The following is a 21,091-nucleotide window of genomic DNA, read 5'->3' on the forward strand; positions in this document are numbered from 1 at the left end:
ATCTTTCCATTTTACCATGGAAAAATGCTTTTGAGATTCTGGGTGCCAGAAATGATCAGAGGAAGATTTCCCATGATCATCCATTTTTAAAAAATTGAGAATGAGTAAAGCATGATAGAGTATATTATGGGGAGAACCCTTGATTTGGTACCATTCCCCCTTTTTCATTTTATCAATAGTAGTTTTAAGAGAGAGATGTGCTCTCTTGACCATTCCTTGGCCTTGAGGATTTTAAGGAATTCCAGTGACATGTTGAATTTATAATTTTTTCACAAAATTTTTGGAGGGTTTTTGCTGTATATCCAGGTCCGTTATCTGTTTTAATTTGTTTAGGTATGCCCAAGACTGAGAAGCAATGTAATAGATGGGCAATTACGTGTTTCATTGATTCTCCAGCCTGAAGTGTAGCCAATATAAATCCACTAAATGTATCTATGCAAACATGAATATATTTTAGATTACTAAACTCTAAGAAATGGGTAACGTCCATTTGCCGCAGCATGTTAGGAACAAGGCTGCCCCGGCCTGCAGGACATCAACGGGTACCTGGAGGGGGGTGCTGGGATTGAGAGAGACAAGAGACACGAGAAATGGAGACAAGACAAAAGCCTGATCAAGTCTCATTTATTAGAGGAATAAACACAGTTAACATAAAGTACAGAAACCAATCAGAGTAAAGTGCACGAAGGCAAGACTTGTCGCCCGCCAGAACTCCAATAAGGAAGTGTAGTTGTCCAATCATGAAGCACCACGCAATTTAGTGTGATGCACCTGGTATAGTCTGACAGGTGTGTAAACAGGTAATGGCACGCCCTGCCAGCATCCGGCAGGCGCCATCTTAGCTCAGCATGAGGCGCAGCAGGGGGCGTGACCATGAGTTAAAGCGTCTGACCATGAGCCAAGGCACGTGACCATGAGCCAAGGCGCGTGACCTTGAGGCAAGGCAGGGCGCATGACCTGCCGGCTCCGGACAGGTCCCCCTTTTTTACTTTATAGAGCTGGAGTGACAATCCCTCGGGAACTGCGCCTGTCTTAGGTTGTCCGTGCCAGAGCAGCATCCTTACCCGTCATTGGATAATGAGGCTCTAGCCCTCATTTCCTGTCTTAGGTTGGTATGCACTCCCACAAATCTTACCCGTTATTGGCTGACCAGTTCAGCGCACAGGGGTGATGGTCTATTATGATCTAATATTGATCAAATGTTGAACCATTACAATCCATCATCTCCAGCCGATGGTAATGAACCTGAATAGGTTTTGCCTGTATAGCCTCAATTTGAGCTTTGATGAAAGCCGTAATCTTGTTGAATATCGAAGGACCTATAGATATGACTAGCAGCAAGAAAAGGAGGGGACCTAAGAAGGGAAGAAGATAGGGAAGGAGTCCACTGAATCCAGTCCATAGTGGATTATCAGCCAGTGCTCGTCGGCATTTTTCTAGGTCTTCTTGCAGATGTTTGATCTTGTCCTTAATGATTCCTGACTTGTTGGCATAGAAGCAGCACTTCTCCTGCAAAGCCAAACAAATGCCTCCGTGTTCGGCAGTTAGAAGGTCTAAACCTCTTCTATTTTGTTGGACCACTTCTGCCAAGGAATCTACCTGATCTTGAAGATCTTGTATGGTGCTTGAGAGTATCTGTACATCAGAAATCAATTGTCTGGATAATTTAGTATATTGAGTAAGAGAGACCCTCAAACCAGCAGTACCTGAGGCCACTGCTATAGTTATTCCAAGTCCTGCAAGTAGAGGAATGAAAGTGACAGCGCGTTTAGGTCACCCTGTAATGTAGTCAATTGTTGGTATAGGGACAGGCTCATCTCCTGGAATAATGTCTACATCTGGGCGTAAGGCAGCTAAGACACATAGTCCAGTCCAGTTAATAGGCAGTTGAGTAAAAGCCTTATTACCTCCACAAACGAACACAGTGCCATTAGGAGGGCACAATGGCTGCAAAAGACTGAATGTCTCAGAACAAACACTAAAGGTTATAGTCCCTACGTCTAAATCCCAGGTATTATTATAGCCAGGTGAAAAAAAGCAAGTAGTATTGGAGTACATGAATGGCTGTACTACAAATGGTGGAATAGGTAAGCAATTTCTACCAGCAAAGCTGGACCAAGACGCATCAAGATTGGTCATAGTCTTATAACTTATCACCGTGAGGTTGGTAGCAGAGTTATTTCTATAATCAATTGGGATAGCTAGTGGAACAGGATATCCTAGCTGAAGGCAAAGCCAACAATCTACAGTCAAGGGAGAGTTGGACCGATTAAACAAGGCATGAGTGGCCTCAAGGATATCATATGTGGCAGTGTCTACCTCAGAAGGTCTGTGGTTGGGTAATGCTAGTGGGTGATATAACAGACTGGGATGCAGTTCCTCGTACATCTGTTGAATTTTTTCATGGACTTGCTTGTCTCTATTAGAATCTTGGGGGCCTCCTCCATCAGACACATGTAGGGGTGCCATAGTAGACCAGCAAACTGTTTTCCCCACTAGGTCTGCAGGACATGAGACAACACTTAATTTTCCAGGGTTATTAGACCAATCCCCTCCAGTTGATCCTGGATGGGACTTTATTAATGTAGTAGTAAAATAGGTTTTGTTCCCTGAAGAACAGGTCTGAGCTGAGGAATATCAAGAGCTATGGAAGGAAGTGTGAAAGGTCGTGCAAGAACAAGGTGCATATTTGCCATTAACTGAGGAAATAATCTGTGGTTTTTCGATACAGTACCACAGTGTATGTGTTGTCCAAAATGCGATGTGACTGCCACAATCTATCTCAATGCGTTGTTTCGGGAGATTACCGATGTATGACGGCTTGTAACTTGCCTCATCAGTACTCATTATAAATCCTCCCTCACACTTCCATGGTTTGTTTTTGAGCTCCAGTAAATACTCATGAGCCTTAGCAGGGTCCTCAAACCCTGCAGGGCTGTAGGAGAGCAGTGAACAGGCAGCCATCATCCAGAGAAGCAATGTTTTGTTCATTCCTGTGGAAGGAAAAGAAAAGACTGTCAGGGATGATTTTTATCCCTGGAGGAGGTAACTTCATTAACTAGGCGTACAAGGCGCTCTGGCAGCCATCTGGCTGCATCAGCTTTTTGAGAGAAGATGCAGACTGAACCTTGACCCCAGATTAAGACTGGGTCTGGACCATGCCATGAACCATCCAATGGATCTTTCCATTTTACCATGGAAAAATGCTTTTGAGATTCCGGGTGCCAGAAACGATCAGAGGCAGATTTCCCATGATCATCCATTTTTAAAAAATTGAGAATGAGTAAAGCATGATTGAGTATATTACGGGGAGAACCCTTGATTGGGTACCATTCCCCCTTTTTAATTTTATCAATAGTAGTTTTAAGAGAGAGATGTGCTCTCTCAACCATTCCTTGGCCTTGAGGATTATAAGGAATTCCGGTGACATGTTGAATTTGTAATTTTTCACAAAATTTTTGGAGGGTTTTTGCTGTATATCCAAGGCTGTTATCTGTTTTAATCTGTTTAGGTATGCCCAAGACTGAGAAGCAATGTAATAGATGGGCAATTACATGTTTCGTTGCTTCTCCAGCCTGAAGTGTAGCCAATATAAATCCACTAAATGTATCTATGCAATCATGAATATATTTTAGATTACCAAACTCTAAAAAATGAGTAACATCCATTTGTCACACCATGTCAGGAACAAGGCCTTTAGGATTAACTCCTAGATGTGGAACCGGTAGATGAGTAGCTCATGTGGTACAGCCTTTTACTATTTGCCTTGCTTGTTCCCTAGTGATTTTATAGAGTAACCTAAGAGAATGGGCATTTAAATGATGTAGGTTATGAGTGTCTTGAGCTTGCTTAATATTATCTGAAAAAGCTACTGCCACCATTTTGGTGGCTGTGTCAGCAATTCTGTTGCCCTTAACTAATGGCCCCAGAAGGCCAGAGTGAGCTCTGATGTGTCCAATAAACAAAGGCTCCCCTCTATTATGGATGAATGTCTGACTTTGAAGGAACAGTGATGCTGTTTTAGAAACATGTCTGATCTGAGAGACAGTGTCAAGGAGTGGCACCGAGTGCGCTAAGTAGGCACTGTCTGTGTAGATATTAAGGGGTTGATTGGGAAAGGCAGATAAAACTGCAATAAGAGCCTGTAATTCAACAAGTTGGGCAGATGTACATTTTGTCTGGAAAGTGACAGTTCTATCAAGGAATGTGTAAACAGCTGTTCCTGTGGATGATCCATCAGTAAAGACAACAAGAGCGTTGTGTAAGGGCTCCCTTCTAATAATACGAGGGAACACAAAAGGATGTAGTTTGCAAAACTGAACCAATTTATTTGGTGGATAATGATTATCTATATCACCTGTGAATGAGGCACAAGCTATAGGCCAGGTGTCAGTATTTTGTAACAGCCAATTGACCTGAGATCGGGTGTAGGGTTGAATAATGTTATATGGCTCTATTCCAAACTATTTTCTAGAATCTTCTCTCCCCATGATAATCAGATCAGCTACTGCATCATAATAAGGCAATAGCACTTTTTTGGGTGAGGAAGGAAGATGAATCCACATAATAGGATTATCTTGCCAGAAAAGACCCGTTGGAGTGATGGAAGTATTAAATATAAGGAGTGTTAAGGGACGAGAATAATCAATATTGGTAACAAATTGACCTGTAATAGCATCCTCCACCTTTTTAAGAGCAGCTAATGCATCAGGAGATATAGTCCTGGATCATTGTGGATTAGGATCTCCTTTTAATATCTCAAACAATGGTTTTAACTCCCCTGTGGTTAATTTAAGATAGGGTCAAAGCCAATTTATATCACCTAGAAGCTTCTGGAAGTCATTAAGTGTATTTAAAAATCTCTCCTGATTGTTGCCTTTTGATTAATAATCCTAGGCCCACATAGCAGGAAACCTAGGTAAGTATAAAGGTCTTGTAGCTGAACTTTTTCTAGAGCAATTTGTAGTCCTACTGCAGTCAGCTGCTGTTTAATTTGTGTGAGACATAGTAATACCTGTTCTCCTGATTGTCCTGCTATGAGTATATCATCCATATAATGAATAATATACATTTGTTTCCAAGAATCTCTAATAGGCTGTAAGGCATGAGCAACAAATTTTTGGCATAAGGTTGGACTATTAGCCATCCCTTGTGGCAATACCTTCCACTGATATCTTTTCATAGGTTCTCTAAAATTTATTGATGGTAGACTAAAAGCAAATCTTTTTTGATCATCTACATGTAGAGGGATAGTAAAAAAACAGTCTTTGAGGTCAATAATTACCTTAAAATATCCTTGAGGGATGGCTACAGGAGATGGCAACCCTGGATGTAGGGTTCCAATGAGCACCATAGTGACATTGACAGCCCTTAAGTCCCCAGCACCATAGTGACATTGACAGCCCTTAAGTCCTGTAGTAATCTCCATTGACCAGATTTTTTCTTAATTACAAATATAGGAGAATTACTCTCTATGATATGTCCGGCTGTTAGCTGTTCCTGCACTAACATTCGAGCAGCTTCAAGTTTTTCAGAAGTTAGCGGCCATTGATCAACCCAAACTGGTTCATCTGATTTCCATGTTATTGGATCTGCACACAGTTGGGGTGCAGGCATGTCAATGGCCGAAATCAAAAATTTCCCAAGCCTTTTTGTCTATCTGTCCTACATTGGGAATGGGATGTAAAATACCATTTTCAGCCTTTCTTAGCCCTTTTCCTGGTGTATATCCCTGAGATAGCATTTGGGCAGCAACCGTTTCATTGGGGCTGCACATAATTACTTTCCTCTGAGATAGTAGGTCTCTTTCCCACAAATTAACAGGCAAATGAGGTATGATATAAGGCTTAATGAGACCTGTGTTTTTTTCTTTGTCTTTCCAAGTGAGGTTATTTAGAACTCTGCTTTGGATTTGTACTTTGACCAATACCCCGAAGATTAGTCATAGTTTCTGTGGTAGGCCAAGAAGAAGACCAATCCTCTTGTTTAATTATGGTCACATTTGCTCCTGTATCTATTAGACGTGTAAAGGATTTTCCATCTAGCCATAAGGTCAAAGAAGGTTTTTGATCAGTCATGTGTTGTACCCAATATACATTAGAGGATCCAAAACCTCCATTTCCTCTCCTAGGATTTTGAACTGGGTGTTTGGTTGGAACTAATGGTAACAGTATCAGCTGTGCTATTATTTCTCCCTGAGTAACAGTAATAATGTTGTTATCTGTTTTAGCCATGATCTTAATTTCTCCCAAGAAATCTTGATCTATAACTCCTGGGAGTACTTGTAAACCTTTCATGGTAGAACTACTTCTTCCTAAAATTAAGCCAAAATAGCCTGAGGGCAATGGGCCAAAAATTCCAGTATTGAAGGCTTGAGAGCCCATGTCAGGAGTTAATACGACATGGGAGGTGGAACTGAGGTCCAATCCTGCACTCCGTGGGGTTGCTCTACTGAGGTCTGAAATGGATTGTTGTTGCTGCTGTTGGCTGGAATGAAACTGACTGCCCCATATGCTTGTTTCGGGGCCTGAGGCTGGCCCCTCCTCCCATTTCCCTGATGTGGCAGAAGGGGATTTCCCTGATTGTCTCTTTTGGACTTGCATTCATTAGCCCAATGTTTTCCTCTCTTGCATCTAGGACAGAGATCAGGTATTTTGGCCTCAAGAGTTTTTTTGTAAATGTAACCTGCAGTCTTTGCCAAAGTGTCCACCCTTGCCACATTTAAAACAGGCCCTTTTGTTTTTGTCTTTATTATTAAGAAAGTCCCTCACTGTCAGTCCACAAAAAGCAGCACCATTGCTAAGCCCTGTTGATAAGAAGGTCCTATGTCTGAGCACAGACGAATATATCCTGTTAAATCTGTCTTCTTTCTGTATGGTCTTATAGCGGCTTGGCATGCAGGATTGGCATTTTCATAAGCAAGTTGCTTGACATAGTCAAGACCTGCATCAGTACTGCCCAAAATACGACCAGCCATTGTTATAAGTCTATGAACAAAGTCAGCAAATGGCTCATTGGGGCCTTGTTTGACTCCTGTAAGAGACATGCTGATGTCTCCCTTAACAGGCAATTTTCTCCAGGCCTTAGTGGCTACCACCTGTATCTGAGCATATGCTCCAGGGTCATACTGCATCTGATTGTCTGTGATTTTATAATCACCTACTCCAGTGAGCATATCAAAAGTCCACCCATTTCCTGCTTGTTGATTTCTTTTAGCTGTCTCTTTGCAATTTTCAAAATATTCAGACTTCCAAAGCAAGAAGTCACCTCCAATCAAGGTGGCTCTAACTAAAGTATTCCAATGCTGTGGTGTTAACCAATTTTCTGCTATGGAGTCTAGAATAGCAAGGGTGTATGGCGCTGTAGCCCCGTACTGAAAAACAACAGTTTTTAATTCTTTTATGATAGTAAAATCAAAGCCAGTGTGGTGCCTCCAGGGTTGTCCCTGGTTATCCCTTGTCTCAGTAACAGGGAAAGCACTTAGAGGAGGGGGCTTTAAATCTCTGATGATTAAGGGAATTCCTCCTCTTGGACACTGTTGTCCAGATAGAATTTGAGGGTGAATATCCCTTTTAAATCCATCAGGACTGGGCACTGACTCATTGTAATCAGAGCTTGGTATTTTTCCTCTAGTTTTATTTGTTCCTCCAAATGTTTAATTTTTTTCTTTAAGGTCTTCCTTTGAATCTATCACCACCATTGCCATAGGAGCAGAAGGTGTGCAATAGGGAGGTGGATATGAGGAAACGGACTGTCCTTGTTTAAGCGGGCAGTCGGGATTATGATATTTTGAGGCTTCCTCATTTATGAGGTCCCAATCAACTTCCTCATTATCTATTTTATTCTCATTTGAACGGTCTTTAAAACTAGTCAATGAAGGATAAATTTTAGGTGGAGCTTCGTTCTGATGTTGAGTTTTCTTTTTAACATCTGTGCTGTCTGCATCTGGAAAAGGACTTGTAACTTCCTCATCTTCACTCTCAAGGGAAATAAGATCTCCCTCCCCCTTTTCCTCGGAGGGCTCTCCCTGAAGATCCTGTTTTGATGCTGCTTTTAAAATGTCCTCTGTCTGAGTAACTGCTGCTGCTATATCAGAATCACTTATTGTTTGTTCTAAAAGTTCCTTTATGAGACTCCAGTAAGCAAAAGCTGTAATAGAAAATTTATCTGAATTTCATAATTGCTTGCTCTATTCCTGTAAGGTACATCATTGGGATTTTAATTGGAATTGCATTGAATTTGTATAGCACTTTAGGTAGAATGGCCATTTTGTCAATATTAATTCTTCCTATCCAAGAACATGGAAGATCTTTCCATCTTCTAAGGTGTTCTTTAATTTCTTTCTTTAGTGTTCTGTAGTTCTCATTGTAGAGGTCTTTCACCTCTTTTGTGAGATTGATTCCCAAGTATTTTAAGCAATCCTTAGCAGGAAGAGTGAAACAGGGGGTATTGCAATACCAGATCTTCAACTCTACTACAAAGCAATAGTAACAAAAACGGCATGGTATTGGTACCAAAATAGAAAGGTAGATCAATGGTACAGAATAGAGGACACGGACACAAACCCAAATAAATACAATTTTCTCATACTAGACAAAGGGGCCAAAAATATGCAATGGAGAAAAGATAGCCTCTTCAACAAATGGTGCTGGGAGAATTGGAAATCCATATGCAACAGAATGAAACTAAACCCATATCTCTCACCATGCACGAAACTAAACTCAAAATGGATTAAGGACCTCGGAATCAGACCAGAGACCCTGCAGATTATAGAAGAAAAAGTAGGTCCAAATCTTCACCTTGTTGGTCTAGGACCAGACTTCCTTAACAGGACTCACATAGCACAAGAAATAAAAGCTAGAATCAACCACTGGGATAGATTCAAACTAAAAAGCTTTCTCTCAGCAAAGGAAACTATCAGCAATGCGAAGAAAGAGCCTACAGAGTGGGAGAATATCTTTGCCAATCATACTTCAGATAGAGCACTAATCTCCAGAATCTATAAAGAACTCAAAAAACTCTACTCCAAGAATTCAAATAGTCCAGTCAACAAATGGGCTAAGGAAATGAATAGACACTTCACAGAAGAAGATCTACAAGCAATCAATAAACATATGGAAAAATGTTCAACATCTCTAGTAATAAGAGAAATGCAAATCAAAACCACCCTAAGATTCCATCTCACCCCAATTAGAATGGCGATTATCAAGAATACGAGCAACAACAGGTGTTGGCGAGGATGTGGGGAGAAAGGTACACTCATACACTGCTGGTGGGGCTGCAAATTAGTGCAGCCACTATGGAAAGCAGTGTGGAGATTCCTTAGAAAACTTGGAATGGAACCACCATTTGACCCAGCTATCCCACTCCTTGGCCTATACCCAAAGGACTTAAAATCTGCATACTACAGAAATACAGCCACATCAATGTTCATAGCTGCTCAATTCACAATAGCCAGACTGTGGAACCAACCTAGATGCCCTTCAATTGATGAGTGGATAAAGAAACTGTGGTATATATATACAATGGAATATTACTCAGCCATAAAGAATGACAAAATTATGACATTTGCAGGCAAATGGATGAAATTGGAGAATATCATGCTAAGTGAGATAGGCCGATCTCAAAAAGCCAAAGGACGAATGATATCGCTGATAAGTGGAGGATGACACATAATGGGGGGGAGGGAAGGGTTAGAGTTAGGGTTAGGGAGGGGGGCAAGTATGGAGGAAGGAACTACTGTATAGAGGGTAAAGAGGGGTGGGAGGGGTGGGGGGAAGGGAAAAAATAACAGAATGAATCAAACAACATTGCTCTATGTAAATTTATGATTACACAAATGGTATGCCTTTACGCCATGTACAAACAGAGAAACAACATGTATCCCATTTGTTTACAATAAAAAAAAATAAATAAATAAATAAAAAAAAAAAAAAAGAAAAAGAAAATTTATCTGGGCCAAACGTTCTATGAAAATCTCCCAAGGCATCTCCCACCCTATTCCAACTTCTTATATTAATGCTTCCCTATTGTGGGAACCATGGACAGGTGTCCTTAATAAGGTCAAAAAATTTAAAAAGATCATTACTCTTAACCTTTATTCCCCGTGTCTTTAAAGCTTCTTTTAATTGCTTAACAAAAACTTTATGCTTACTTAATTCATGTCCAATAGTTAGGCGCTACTGTACCTTTAAGAGTGGAGCGGCAGGCTCCCGCAGTGGTCTTTGTCGAACTGAATTTCGCTTTTTTTGGCCCAATGATTAGACGCCTCTTCCCTCGCAAACCCCCCTTATCCATCTCTCACCGTCGGGCGCCAATTGTCCCTACCCGCAGGAATTCAAAGGAACCTGGAGGGGGGAGCGGGGATTGGGAGACACAACAGACACGAGAAATGGAGACAAGACAAAAGCCTGATCAAGTCTCCATTTATTGGTGGAATAAACCCAGTTAATATAAAGTAGAAAAACCAATCAGGGGAAAGCGCATGAAGGCAAGACTAGTCCTGCACTAGAGCTCAAATAAGGAAGTGTACTTGGCCAGTCATGAAGCACCACGGCAATCTAGTCTGATGCACCTGGTATTGTCTGACAGTTAGGTGTGCAGGGAGAGGCACGCCCCATCAGCATCTGTCAGGCACCATCTTAGCTCAACATGAGGCGAGGTGGGGGCATGGCCTGCCGGCTCCTGACAGGTATCAGGTTGATATTGGCTTCATAGAATGAGTTTGGGAGGGTTCCCTCCTCTTCTATTTCATGAAATACTTTGAGAAGTATTGCAATGAGCTCTTCTTTAAAGGTTTTGTAGAACTCGGCTGAGAACCCATCTGGTCCCATACTTTTCTTTGTTGGTAGGCTTTTGATGACATCTTCTATTTCATTACTTGAAATTGATCTATTTAAATTGTGTATGTCCTCCTCATTCAGTTTAGGTAATTCATATGTCTCTAGAAACCTGTTGATGTCTTCGAGATTTTCTATTTTGTTGGAGTATAGATTTTCAAAATAGCTTCTAATTATGTTTTGTATTTCACATGTGTCTGTTGTATATTTTCTTATTCATTTTGAATTTTAGTAATTTGGGTTTTCACTCTCATTTTCTTTGATAGTGTGGCTAAGGATTTATCAATTGTGTTTATTTTTTCAAAGAACCAACTATTTATCTTGTCAATTTTTTGTATTGTTTCTTTTGTTCCAATTTTGTTGATTTCAGCTCTGATTTTAACTATTTCCTGTCTTCTACTACTTTTGGTGTTACTCTGTTCTTTTTCTAGGGCTTTGAACTGTAGTGTTAGGTCGTTCATTTGTTGATTTTTTCTTCTTTTATTGAATGCACTCCATGATATAAATTTTCCTCTAAGTACTGCTTTCACAGTGTCCCAGAGATTTTGATATGATGTTTCTTTTTTCTCATTTACCTCTAAGAATTTTTTAATTTCCTTCCTGAGTCTTCTGTTATCCATTCATCATACAAAAGTGTATGACTTAATCTCCAGGTGTTGGAGTAGTTTCTGGTTTTTACTCTGTCATTTATTTCTAATTTCAATCCATATGATCTTACAGAATACAAGGTAGTATCTCTATCTTCTTGCACTTGCTAACATTAGCATTGTGGCATAGAATATGGTCTATTTTAGAGAAGGATCCATATGCTCCTGAGAAGAAAGTTCATCTGCTCTTTGTTGGATGGTACATTCTGTAAATGTCCATGAAGTCTAAATTATTGATTGTGTTATTGAGATCTGTGGTTTCCTTGTTCAATTTTAGTTTGGAGGATCTGTCTAGTGGTGATAGAGGTGTGTTAAAATCACCTAGTATTATTGTATTGTGGTCTATTTGATTTCTTCCATTCATCTGTTGAAGGGCACCTATGTTGGTAACATATTTTAGCTATTGTGACTTGAGTTGGTATAAACATTGATATGGCTGCCTCACTGTAATATGCTTATTTTAAATCCTTGGGGTATAAACCAAGGAGTGGGATAACTGTGTCAAATGGTGGTTACCTTCTAAGTTTTCTGAGGAATCTCCATACTGCTTTCCAGAGTGGTTGCACCAGTTTGCCGACCCACCAACAATGTATGAGTGGACCCTTTCCATGCATCATCACCAACCCTTATTGTTGCTTGTTTTATTTATAATTGCCATTCTATCTGGGGTGAGATAAAATCTTAGTGTAGTTTTAATTTACATTTCTCTAATTGCTAGAGATGTTGAACATTTTTTCATATATTTGTTTGATCAATTGTATTTCTTCTGTGAAATGTCTGTTCAGTTTCTTTGTTCATTTATTGATTGGGTTATTTGGTTCTTCGGTGTTAAGTTTTTTTGGTTCTTTGTATATCCTGGAGACAAACACTCTATCGCAGGTGCAATGGTAAAGATTTTATTCCATTCTGTAGGCTCTCTCTTCACATTCTTGAGTTGTTCCTCTTCTGTGAAGAAGCTTTTGTTTGATATCATCCCATTTATTGATTCTTGATTTTAATTCTTGGGTTTTAGGAACCTTACTGAGGAATTTGGTTTGTAAGCTGACAAGATGGAAATTTGGGCCCAATTTTCTTCTCGTAGGTGCAGGGTTCCTGGTTTAATGCCTAGAGCACTGTGAGTTGAGTTTTGTGCAGGGTGAGAGATAGAGGTTTAATTTCGTTTTGTTACAAATGGTTTTCTAATTTTTCCAGCACCAATTGCTGAATAGGCTATCTTTTCTCCACTGAACGTTTTTGGCCCCTTTGTCTAATCTTAGATAATTCCATTTAGGTGAGTTTGTCTCTTTGTCTTCTACTCTGTACCATTGGTCTTCATGTCTTTTTGGTGCCAATTTTGTTACTATGGCTCAGTAGTAGAGTTTAAGGTCTGGTATTGTGATGCCTGATGCTTCACTCTTGCTAAGGATTGCATTTGCTATTCTGGATCTCTTATTTTTCCAAATCAACTCTATCATTAATTTTTTGGGGGGGAGTACTGGGGATTGAACTCAGGGGCACGTGACTACTGCTCCCATATCCCCAGTCCTACTTTGTATTTGATTTAGAGACCAGGTCTCACTGAGTTGCTTAGCACTCAGTGAGTGCCTCACTTTTGCTGAGGCTGGTTTTGAACTCAAGATCTTCCTGCCTTAGCCCCCCAAGCCACTGGGGTTACATTAATGTGCTGCAGGCATGGTCATCATTACTTTTTCTATTCCCATCAAGAATGTCATTGGTATTTTAAAGAAAATTGCATTAAATCTGTAGAACTGTTCAGGTAGCATGGCCATTTTGACAATACTAATTCTGTCTATCCAAGAGCATAGGTGATCTTTCCATCTTCTAAGGTCTTCTTCAATTTCTTCCTTTAAAGTTCTATAACTTTCATTTTAGAGGTCTTTTGTCTCTATTTTTGGATTGGCTCCCAGGTATTTTATTCTTTTTGAGGCTATTGTGAATGAGGAACTTTTCCTAATTTCTCTTTCAGTAGATACAGCACTGATGTATAGGAACACATTTGATTTAAGGGTGTTGATTTTATATCCTGCTACTTGATTGAATTCATTTATTAGTTCTAGAAGTTTTCTGGTGTTTTTTTATTTTTTTTCCTGGTGGAATTTTTTTGGATCCTCTAAATATAGAATCATGTCATCAGCAAATAGTTGTAGTTTGAGTTTTTCTTTTCCCATTTTTATCCTTTTAATTTCTTTGTCCTGTCTCATTGCTCTTGTTGGGGTTGCAAGGATGATATTGAATAAAAGTCATGAAAGAGGGCATCCCTGTCTTGTTCCAGTTCTTAGAGGGAACACTTTCTATTTTTCTCAACTTAGAATGATGTTGACCTTGGGTTTAGCATATTTAGTTTTTATGATATTGAGGCATGTTCCTACTATCCTGCCATGACCTGATGGCCAAACTCATGGTACCAGCAAGGGAGCATGAGGCATTTAGCAAAATGCATACACATGGATAATGTAGATAGCTGAGATCAAGTGGAGCACTGCTCTCTGATGGAGAATCAGTGTCTAAGGAGCTACTCCAGCAATTTTACTAATATATGTCTCATAATCAAGTAAAAGTCTACATGAGAATTATTCTTTGTGCTCCAGAAAGTTACAGAAATAGAAACATATGGAGCTTTTCCACAGTTGCAATGTGCAATGTCAGGAGCTATGTGCAGCACTCAAGAAATGCATTGTCTAAAGTTACTGCTAAGCAAGAAGGCTCAGGAGTAGCAGTGCTGATGAAACACTATGGTTGTCTTGTATGAGAATTCCTGTATCCATTGGAGCTATGTGCCTGAGAAAAGGTAAAAGCTGGTAAATGCTTGCACAGAGTCTCTTCAGGTTGGGCATCAACATAGCATAAATCCTTGAAATGAAGGGATCAAACACCAAATTAAAAATTCATGGAAAGCATCACCAATGGAAGAGATCACTTGGAAGAATGAGTTTCAGGCAATGAAGACAAAATACATGCTTTTGAAATTAAAGTTTACTGTGCAGAAAAACCATGAAGAGACCACGAACAGAAATTCCAAGAAATGTAGCGTAACCCAAAAAGATCAAATTTAAGATTCATCAGGATAGTTGAAGTCTTAGAGATACAAACCAAAGAAATGCTTAACATTTTCAATGAAATAATGATGATAACTTACCCAAACCTAAAGAATGAAACAGAAAAGCAAATACAGGAGGCATACAGGACCCCCGATATACAAAATTACAACAGACCAACAAGAAGGCACATTACTTGAAAATCTCACACAAAATAAGGATAGAGATTTAAAGTCTGCCATAGAGAAATGGCAGGACATATTTAGAGTGAGCCAAATGTGGATTGCAGCTGATTTCTCAACCCAGACCCTCAAAGCTAGGAGGTCTTGGAATAATATGTACCAACTTCTGAATGAAGATGATGACAGTCAAGAATACTATATACACAGAAAAATTAAGCTTCAGAGTTGTCAAAGTAATAAAAGTTGTCCATGGTATTGAAGAGTTTTAAAAATTCACAACTAGAAAGTGCACACTACAAAACATACTCATTAAGCTATTTCATGAAGAAGAAATGGGAAAAAAGTGAAAAACAGCAAAGGGAGGAACTACACTAGAAGAATAATCAGTTAAAGGAGGAAGTAATTCAAATTAAAACTAGAAATAAATGAAAACACCAGTGAAAGAAAATAATTTCTCAATAATAACATTGTGTGTAAATGGCCTAAACTCATCAATGAAAAGACACAGATGGGCAGATTGGATTAAAGCCAGGATTACAAAATGCTGTCTCCAAGAGATCCACCTCCTGGGGGGGTGGGGGGAACACAGACTAAAGGTAAAAGGATGGAAAAAAAATCATTAATATGGATCACATAAAGATATGAGGTTTCTACCTCATATCTCAGAAGGTGGACTTCAACTCAAAATTAATCAGAAGGAGCAAAGAAGGTCATTTCATACTGCTTAAGGGAATTATACATCAACAAGACATGACAATCATAAATATTTATTCCCCAAACAATGGTGCAACTTCCAGAATCAAATAGACCACAACACAATAATACTGGGTGACATGAACACACCTATCTCACCAATGGATAGATCCTCCAAACAAAAACTAAATAAGCAATAGAAATAAAAATACAATGAATAATTGAGACTTAACAGACATACATAAATATTTCATCCATAAATAACTGAATACACTTTCTTCTCAACAGCACAAGAGTCCTGCTATAACATGAATTTTATCTTAGTCCACAAATCAATTCTTAGTAAACCCAAATAAAGCAGAGATATTATCTTGTATTCTATCAGACCACAATGGGATGAAATTAGAAATGAATGATAAAATGAGAAATAGAAGCTGCTCTAACACCAGAAGACTAAACAATATGCTGTTGAATGACCAGTGGATAGCGGAAGAAATCAGGAGTGAGAAAGAAATACATAGATAAAAATGAGAATAACAACACAACATATCAAAACCTCTAAGGCACTATCATGGCAGGGTTAAGAGGAAAGTTCATTGCATTAAACTCATTCAACAAAAGAATAGAAAGTCAACAAAAAATAATCTAACATTACATCTCAAAACCCTAGAAAAACAAGAACAAATCAATACCAAAAGCAGGATAAGATAGGAAGTAATTTAAATCACAGCTAAAATTAATTATATTGAAACAAATATTCAAAGAATTGATGAAACAAAATTGATTCTTTGAAAAAGTAAATAAAATCGATAAATCCTTAGCCATATAAATGAAGAGAAAAGAGAAAAAACAAATTATTATAATTCATGATGAAAAAGGAAATATAATGGACACTAAAGAAATACAGATGGTAATCAGAAACTATTTTGAAAATTTATACTCCAATAAAATAGAAAATCTTGAGGACATTGACAGATTTCTAGAGATATATGACCTACCCAAATTGAATCAGGACATAAAAATTTTATTTTTTATTATTTGCTCTAATTAGTTATCCCTGACAGCAGAATGCATTTTGACTCATTGTACACAAATGGAGAACAACTTTTTCTTTCTCTGGTAGTACATAATGCAGAGTCACACCATTCATAGAATACATGTACATTAGGTTATAATTTCCATCTCATTTCACCATCATTCCCACCTCCATTCCCCTCCCATTCCCTCACTCCCCTCTGCCTAATACAAAGTTCCTTCATTCCTTGCTTCCCCCTCCCATTATGAATCAACATCCATATAATTAGAGAAAACATTTGGTCATTTGTTTTGGGTGATTGGTGTGTTTTGCTTAGTATGGATTTCTCCAACTCTAACCATTTACCTGCAAATGCCATAATTTCATTCTTTTTTAAGACTGAGAAATATTTCTTGGTGTATATATATATATATATATATATCACAGTTTCTTCATGCATTCATCAATCGAAGGGCATCTCATCACATTTCCTTTATCCATTCATCTGTTTAAGGTCACCTAGATTGGTTCCATAGCTTAGCTACTGTGAATTGTGCTTAGCTATAAACATTGATGTGGTTGTGTCACTCTAGTATTTTGATTTTGAACCCTTTGGACATATACCAAGTAGTGGGATAGCAGAGTTATGTGGTGGTTCCATTCCTAGTTTTTTGGTGGATCTCCATGCTGCTTTCCAAAGTGGTTGCAGTAATTTGCAGTCACACCAACCATGCATGAGTGTGACCTTTTCACCACCTTCTCACCATCCTTATTGTTACTTGTATTCTTTTTATTTGTTCTTTTTAGTTATACAAGGCAGTAGAATATATTTTGTCATATTATACATACATAGAATGTAAATTAATCTAATTAGGATCCTATTATTGTGGTTGTGTACGATGCAGCATTACCTTGGTTGTGTATCCAAATGCAGGGCTGAGACAGTCTTGTCTGATTGATTCTGTTGTCCTTCCTGTGTCCCTCCCTTTCTCCCTTCCCTTCATTTCCCTTTGCCTAATCCAATGGACTTCTATTCTTCCCCTCCCCACACTGCCTTCTTGTGGGTTCGTATCCACATATCAGAGAACATTTGGCCTTTGGATTTTGGGGGCTGGCTTTTCTCACTGAGCATGATATTTTTCCATTCCATCCATTTATGGACAAATTCCATAATTTCATTCTTGTTCATGACTGAGTAGTGTTCTACTGTGTATGTATACCACATTTTCTTTACCATTCATCCGTTGAAGGACACCAAAGTTTTCCCACAGTTTAGCTATTGTGAATTGAGCTAATATCGACAATGTTGTGGCTGTGTCACTGTAGTATGCTGATTTTAAGTCCTTTGGTTATACACTGAGGGGTGGGACAATAGTGTCAAGTGGTAGTACCTTTGAAAGATTTATAAAGAATCTCCATATTGTTTTCCAGAGTGGTTGCTCCAATTTGGAGCCCCAACAGCTCTCCCCCAATCCTTGCCAATATTATTATTACTGGTATTCTTGACATTTGCCATTCTTACTAGAGTGAGATGGAATCTCAGCACATTTTAAATTTGCATTTCTCTAGTTGCTAGATATGAACATCTACCTTTTCACATATTTCTTGACCATTTCTATTTCTTCTTCTGTGAACTACCTGTTCCTTTGCCCAGTTCATGATTGAATTATTATTTTTTGATGTTAAGTTTTTTGAGTTCTTTATATATCCTGAAGACTAACTCTCTATCTAAGGTGCAGGTTGGAATGACTTCTCCAATTCTGTAGGCTCCAGGTTCACCTTATTGATTGTTTCCTTTGCTGTGAGGCAGTGTTTTAGTTTAATACCATTCCATTAATTGATTCTTGATTTTACTTTTTGCACTTTAAAAGTCTTGTTGAGGAAGTCAGTTCCTACGCTGACATGATGGAGAGTTGGGCCTACTTTTTATTCTAGTAGGTGCAGGGTGTCTGATCTAATACCTAGGTCCTTGATCCACTTTGAGTTTTATGCAGGGTGAGTGACAGGGGTCTACTGTGTTTATCCTACATATGGATTTCCAGTTTTCCCACCACCATTTGGTGAATGGCTACCTTTTCTCCAATGTATTTTTATGGCACCTTTCTCTACTATGGGGTAACTGTATTTATGTGAGTGTGTCTCTGTGTCTTCTATTCTGTACCACTGGTCTTCATGTCTGTTTTAGGACAATACTATGCTGTGTTTTCTGCTCCAGCTCTACAGTATAATTTTTTTGGAGGGGTGGGTACTGGGGATTGAACTCAAGGGCTCCTGAAAACTCAGCCACATCTCCAGCCCTATTTTATTTAGAGACAGGGTCTCATTTACTTGTTTAATGCCTCATTTTTGCTGAGGCTAGCTTTAAATTCAAAATTCTCTTGCCTCAGCCTCCCGAGTGGCGCTTGCCACCATGCTCAGCTGTCGTATAATTTAAGGTCTTTTATTGTGATGCCTCCTCATTCATTTTTCTCACTGAGAATTGCTTTGGCTATTCTGGGCCTCTTATTTTTCTTTTTTTTTTTTTTCTTTAAGCTTAATGTCTTATTGACTCTATGTCACCTGGGATTAATTACCTGCATTTATATTTTATGATATTTTATTTGGTTGAGAAACAAGATGAATTATTATAGACTTTTGACTTTCATGTGTTTGCTGCTCTGGATGGGATAATGTTCCACTCTCTCCCCTGCTGTGTGTGCTTCAGGGTTCCAACTCATCCACAAAAGGTATATCCCCCAAATTTCCACTAGCTGCCATTGACTTCTGGCCAGAAACAAAATTTTTTTGCAGCATTGATGACATCAGTGTTAACCACCAAGTCAATTTGCTGAAGGAGCGTGGATGGTGGTATGTAAGAGCCAGCAACTAGAGCCTGGGATTTAACTTCATCCAGGAAGCCCTCAGAAGACTCCACTGACATTAGGTATCCAGCTTTCAGTTTGTTCTTGGCAACCTGGATATCTGCACTGGGAAGGTTTTCTTGAGCAATCATTTTTACTTAGTTATAGGCAGCCTTGATAACATCTCCAGCAGCTGCAGCCTGGGAGATAGTGTAAATTCCAAGGAGCCCAGATCTGAGTAACTGGCACTGAAAGCAGAAACATCAAATGACTGGTGATTACCTTTGGCAACAGCCTGGTACAAGATGCTAGTGGCATTTTTACCCCTCGACATGTGGTCCAGCGCCAAGGGCATGCTGAAGACCACTGAATGCATGTGCTTCTGCAACTCCCATGGCAACACTTTCTGCTACAACAGCAGCATGGACAAGACTGTGCCCATTTTGATCTCAAATTTCACCTCTGCAATATTTGGCCTTTGCACCAGATAAACCAAGACCACCCCTCATGTTGAGAAACTGTTCAGCAACTTGTTTTAAAACAGGATGGCTCACACCTAGCCCAACCAAAGCCATTCTTGTGCTTGTAAAATGGTTCTGAATGAAGCAATATAACTCTTCTGATATTACTTTTCCAATCCTATAGTCAGGACAACACAATGAATTAGCTAAGGCATTCTGGTAAGCAGCAGCATGCAAATTTTTCATGAGGTGAACCTATGGATTCTGAAAAGCCACAGTTTTGTTCATCTTTAGCTGAGACTGAAGGGCAGCCACTTCCCAAAGACAAAATTCTGGTGCTGTAATGACATTAAACAGGACTCAACTCAATGTCAACATCATCCCACAGGCACTCTTAATTTGCAGTCACACTTAATTTACCACCAACTGCTTCAATTCCCTGGGGGAGTTATCTTGAAAGATGAAGCACCTTTTGTAGTTAAACTGGATGCAAGATGCAGCGAATGAGAGGTTTCTATATTGCTGGGGTCCTCATATCTACTGCCTGTTTTAATGAACAAACCAATTCTTAATGCCAGAGCATAGTTTTCCAGAAAAGCAATTATCAAACCATTTGGCAATTTGGTAAACTCAAGGTCCTGAGGATATAGAGGAACTCCTGCAGGGGCAGCTGTGCCTTTAATTTTGGGGGCAAATTTGGTGGAATACAATCTTGAGAAGGACCTGGCTCTGGTCAGTAGCTTCATGGCTCAAGTGTGCTCTGACCCATGGTCACTGTGGCTTAAAGGTAGGCAAGATGGTGGTGGAGTTTATTTGTACAATTGAATATCATGATTTCTTTTTCTATTTCTATCAAGAACATCATTGAGATTTTTGTAATAGGAATTGCATTAAATCTGTGTGGTGCTTTTAGTAGTATGGCTAATTTGACAATATTAATTGGGCCTATCCAAGAATACGGAAGTTCTTTCCATTTTCTGAGGTCATCTTCAAGATCTTTCTTTAGTGTTCTGTAGTTTTCATTGTAGAAGTCTTTCACCTCTTTTGTAAGATTGATTCACAAGTGTTTTGTATTTTTCTTTGAGGTTACTGTGAAGAGGATAATTCCCCTGATTTTTGTTTGAGCAGATATGTCATTGGTGTATAGGAATGTGTTTGATTTATTGCCATTCTTTTTAGATCCTGCTACTTTGCTGAGTTTGTTTATGAATTCTAGAAGCTTTCTTGTGGATTTGGGTGGCCATCTCTATAGAATTATGTCATCAGCAAATGGGATTACTTTGAGTTGTTTTCACTCTCCTGTCTAATTGCTCTGGCTAGAGTTTCAAGGACTAAACTGAATAGGAGTGGTCAAAGAGTTCATCCCATTCTTGTTGTAGT

General features: G+C 39.1%; 1 pseudogene across 1 annotated transcript; it reads right to left on the bottom strand.

Moving 5' to 3' along the window:
- Nucleotides 1-19,110: 19,110 nt before the first annotated feature.
- On the bottom strand, nt 19,111-20,615 carry LOC306653599 (cytochrome b-c1 complex subunit 2, mitochondrial-like; annotated as a pseudogene). The gene has a single exon. The product of its transcript is annotated as a cytochrome b-c1 complex subunit 2, mitochondrial-like (transcript).
- Nucleotides 20,616-21,091: the final 476 nt, after the last annotated feature.

Source organism: Sciurus vulgaris (assembly GCF_902686455.1).
Source record: "Sciurus vulgaris genome assembly, chromosome: 2".
In the NCBI taxonomy this organism is placed as follows: Eukaryota; Metazoa; Chordata; class Mammalia; order Rodentia; family Sciuridae; genus Sciurus; species Sciurus vulgaris.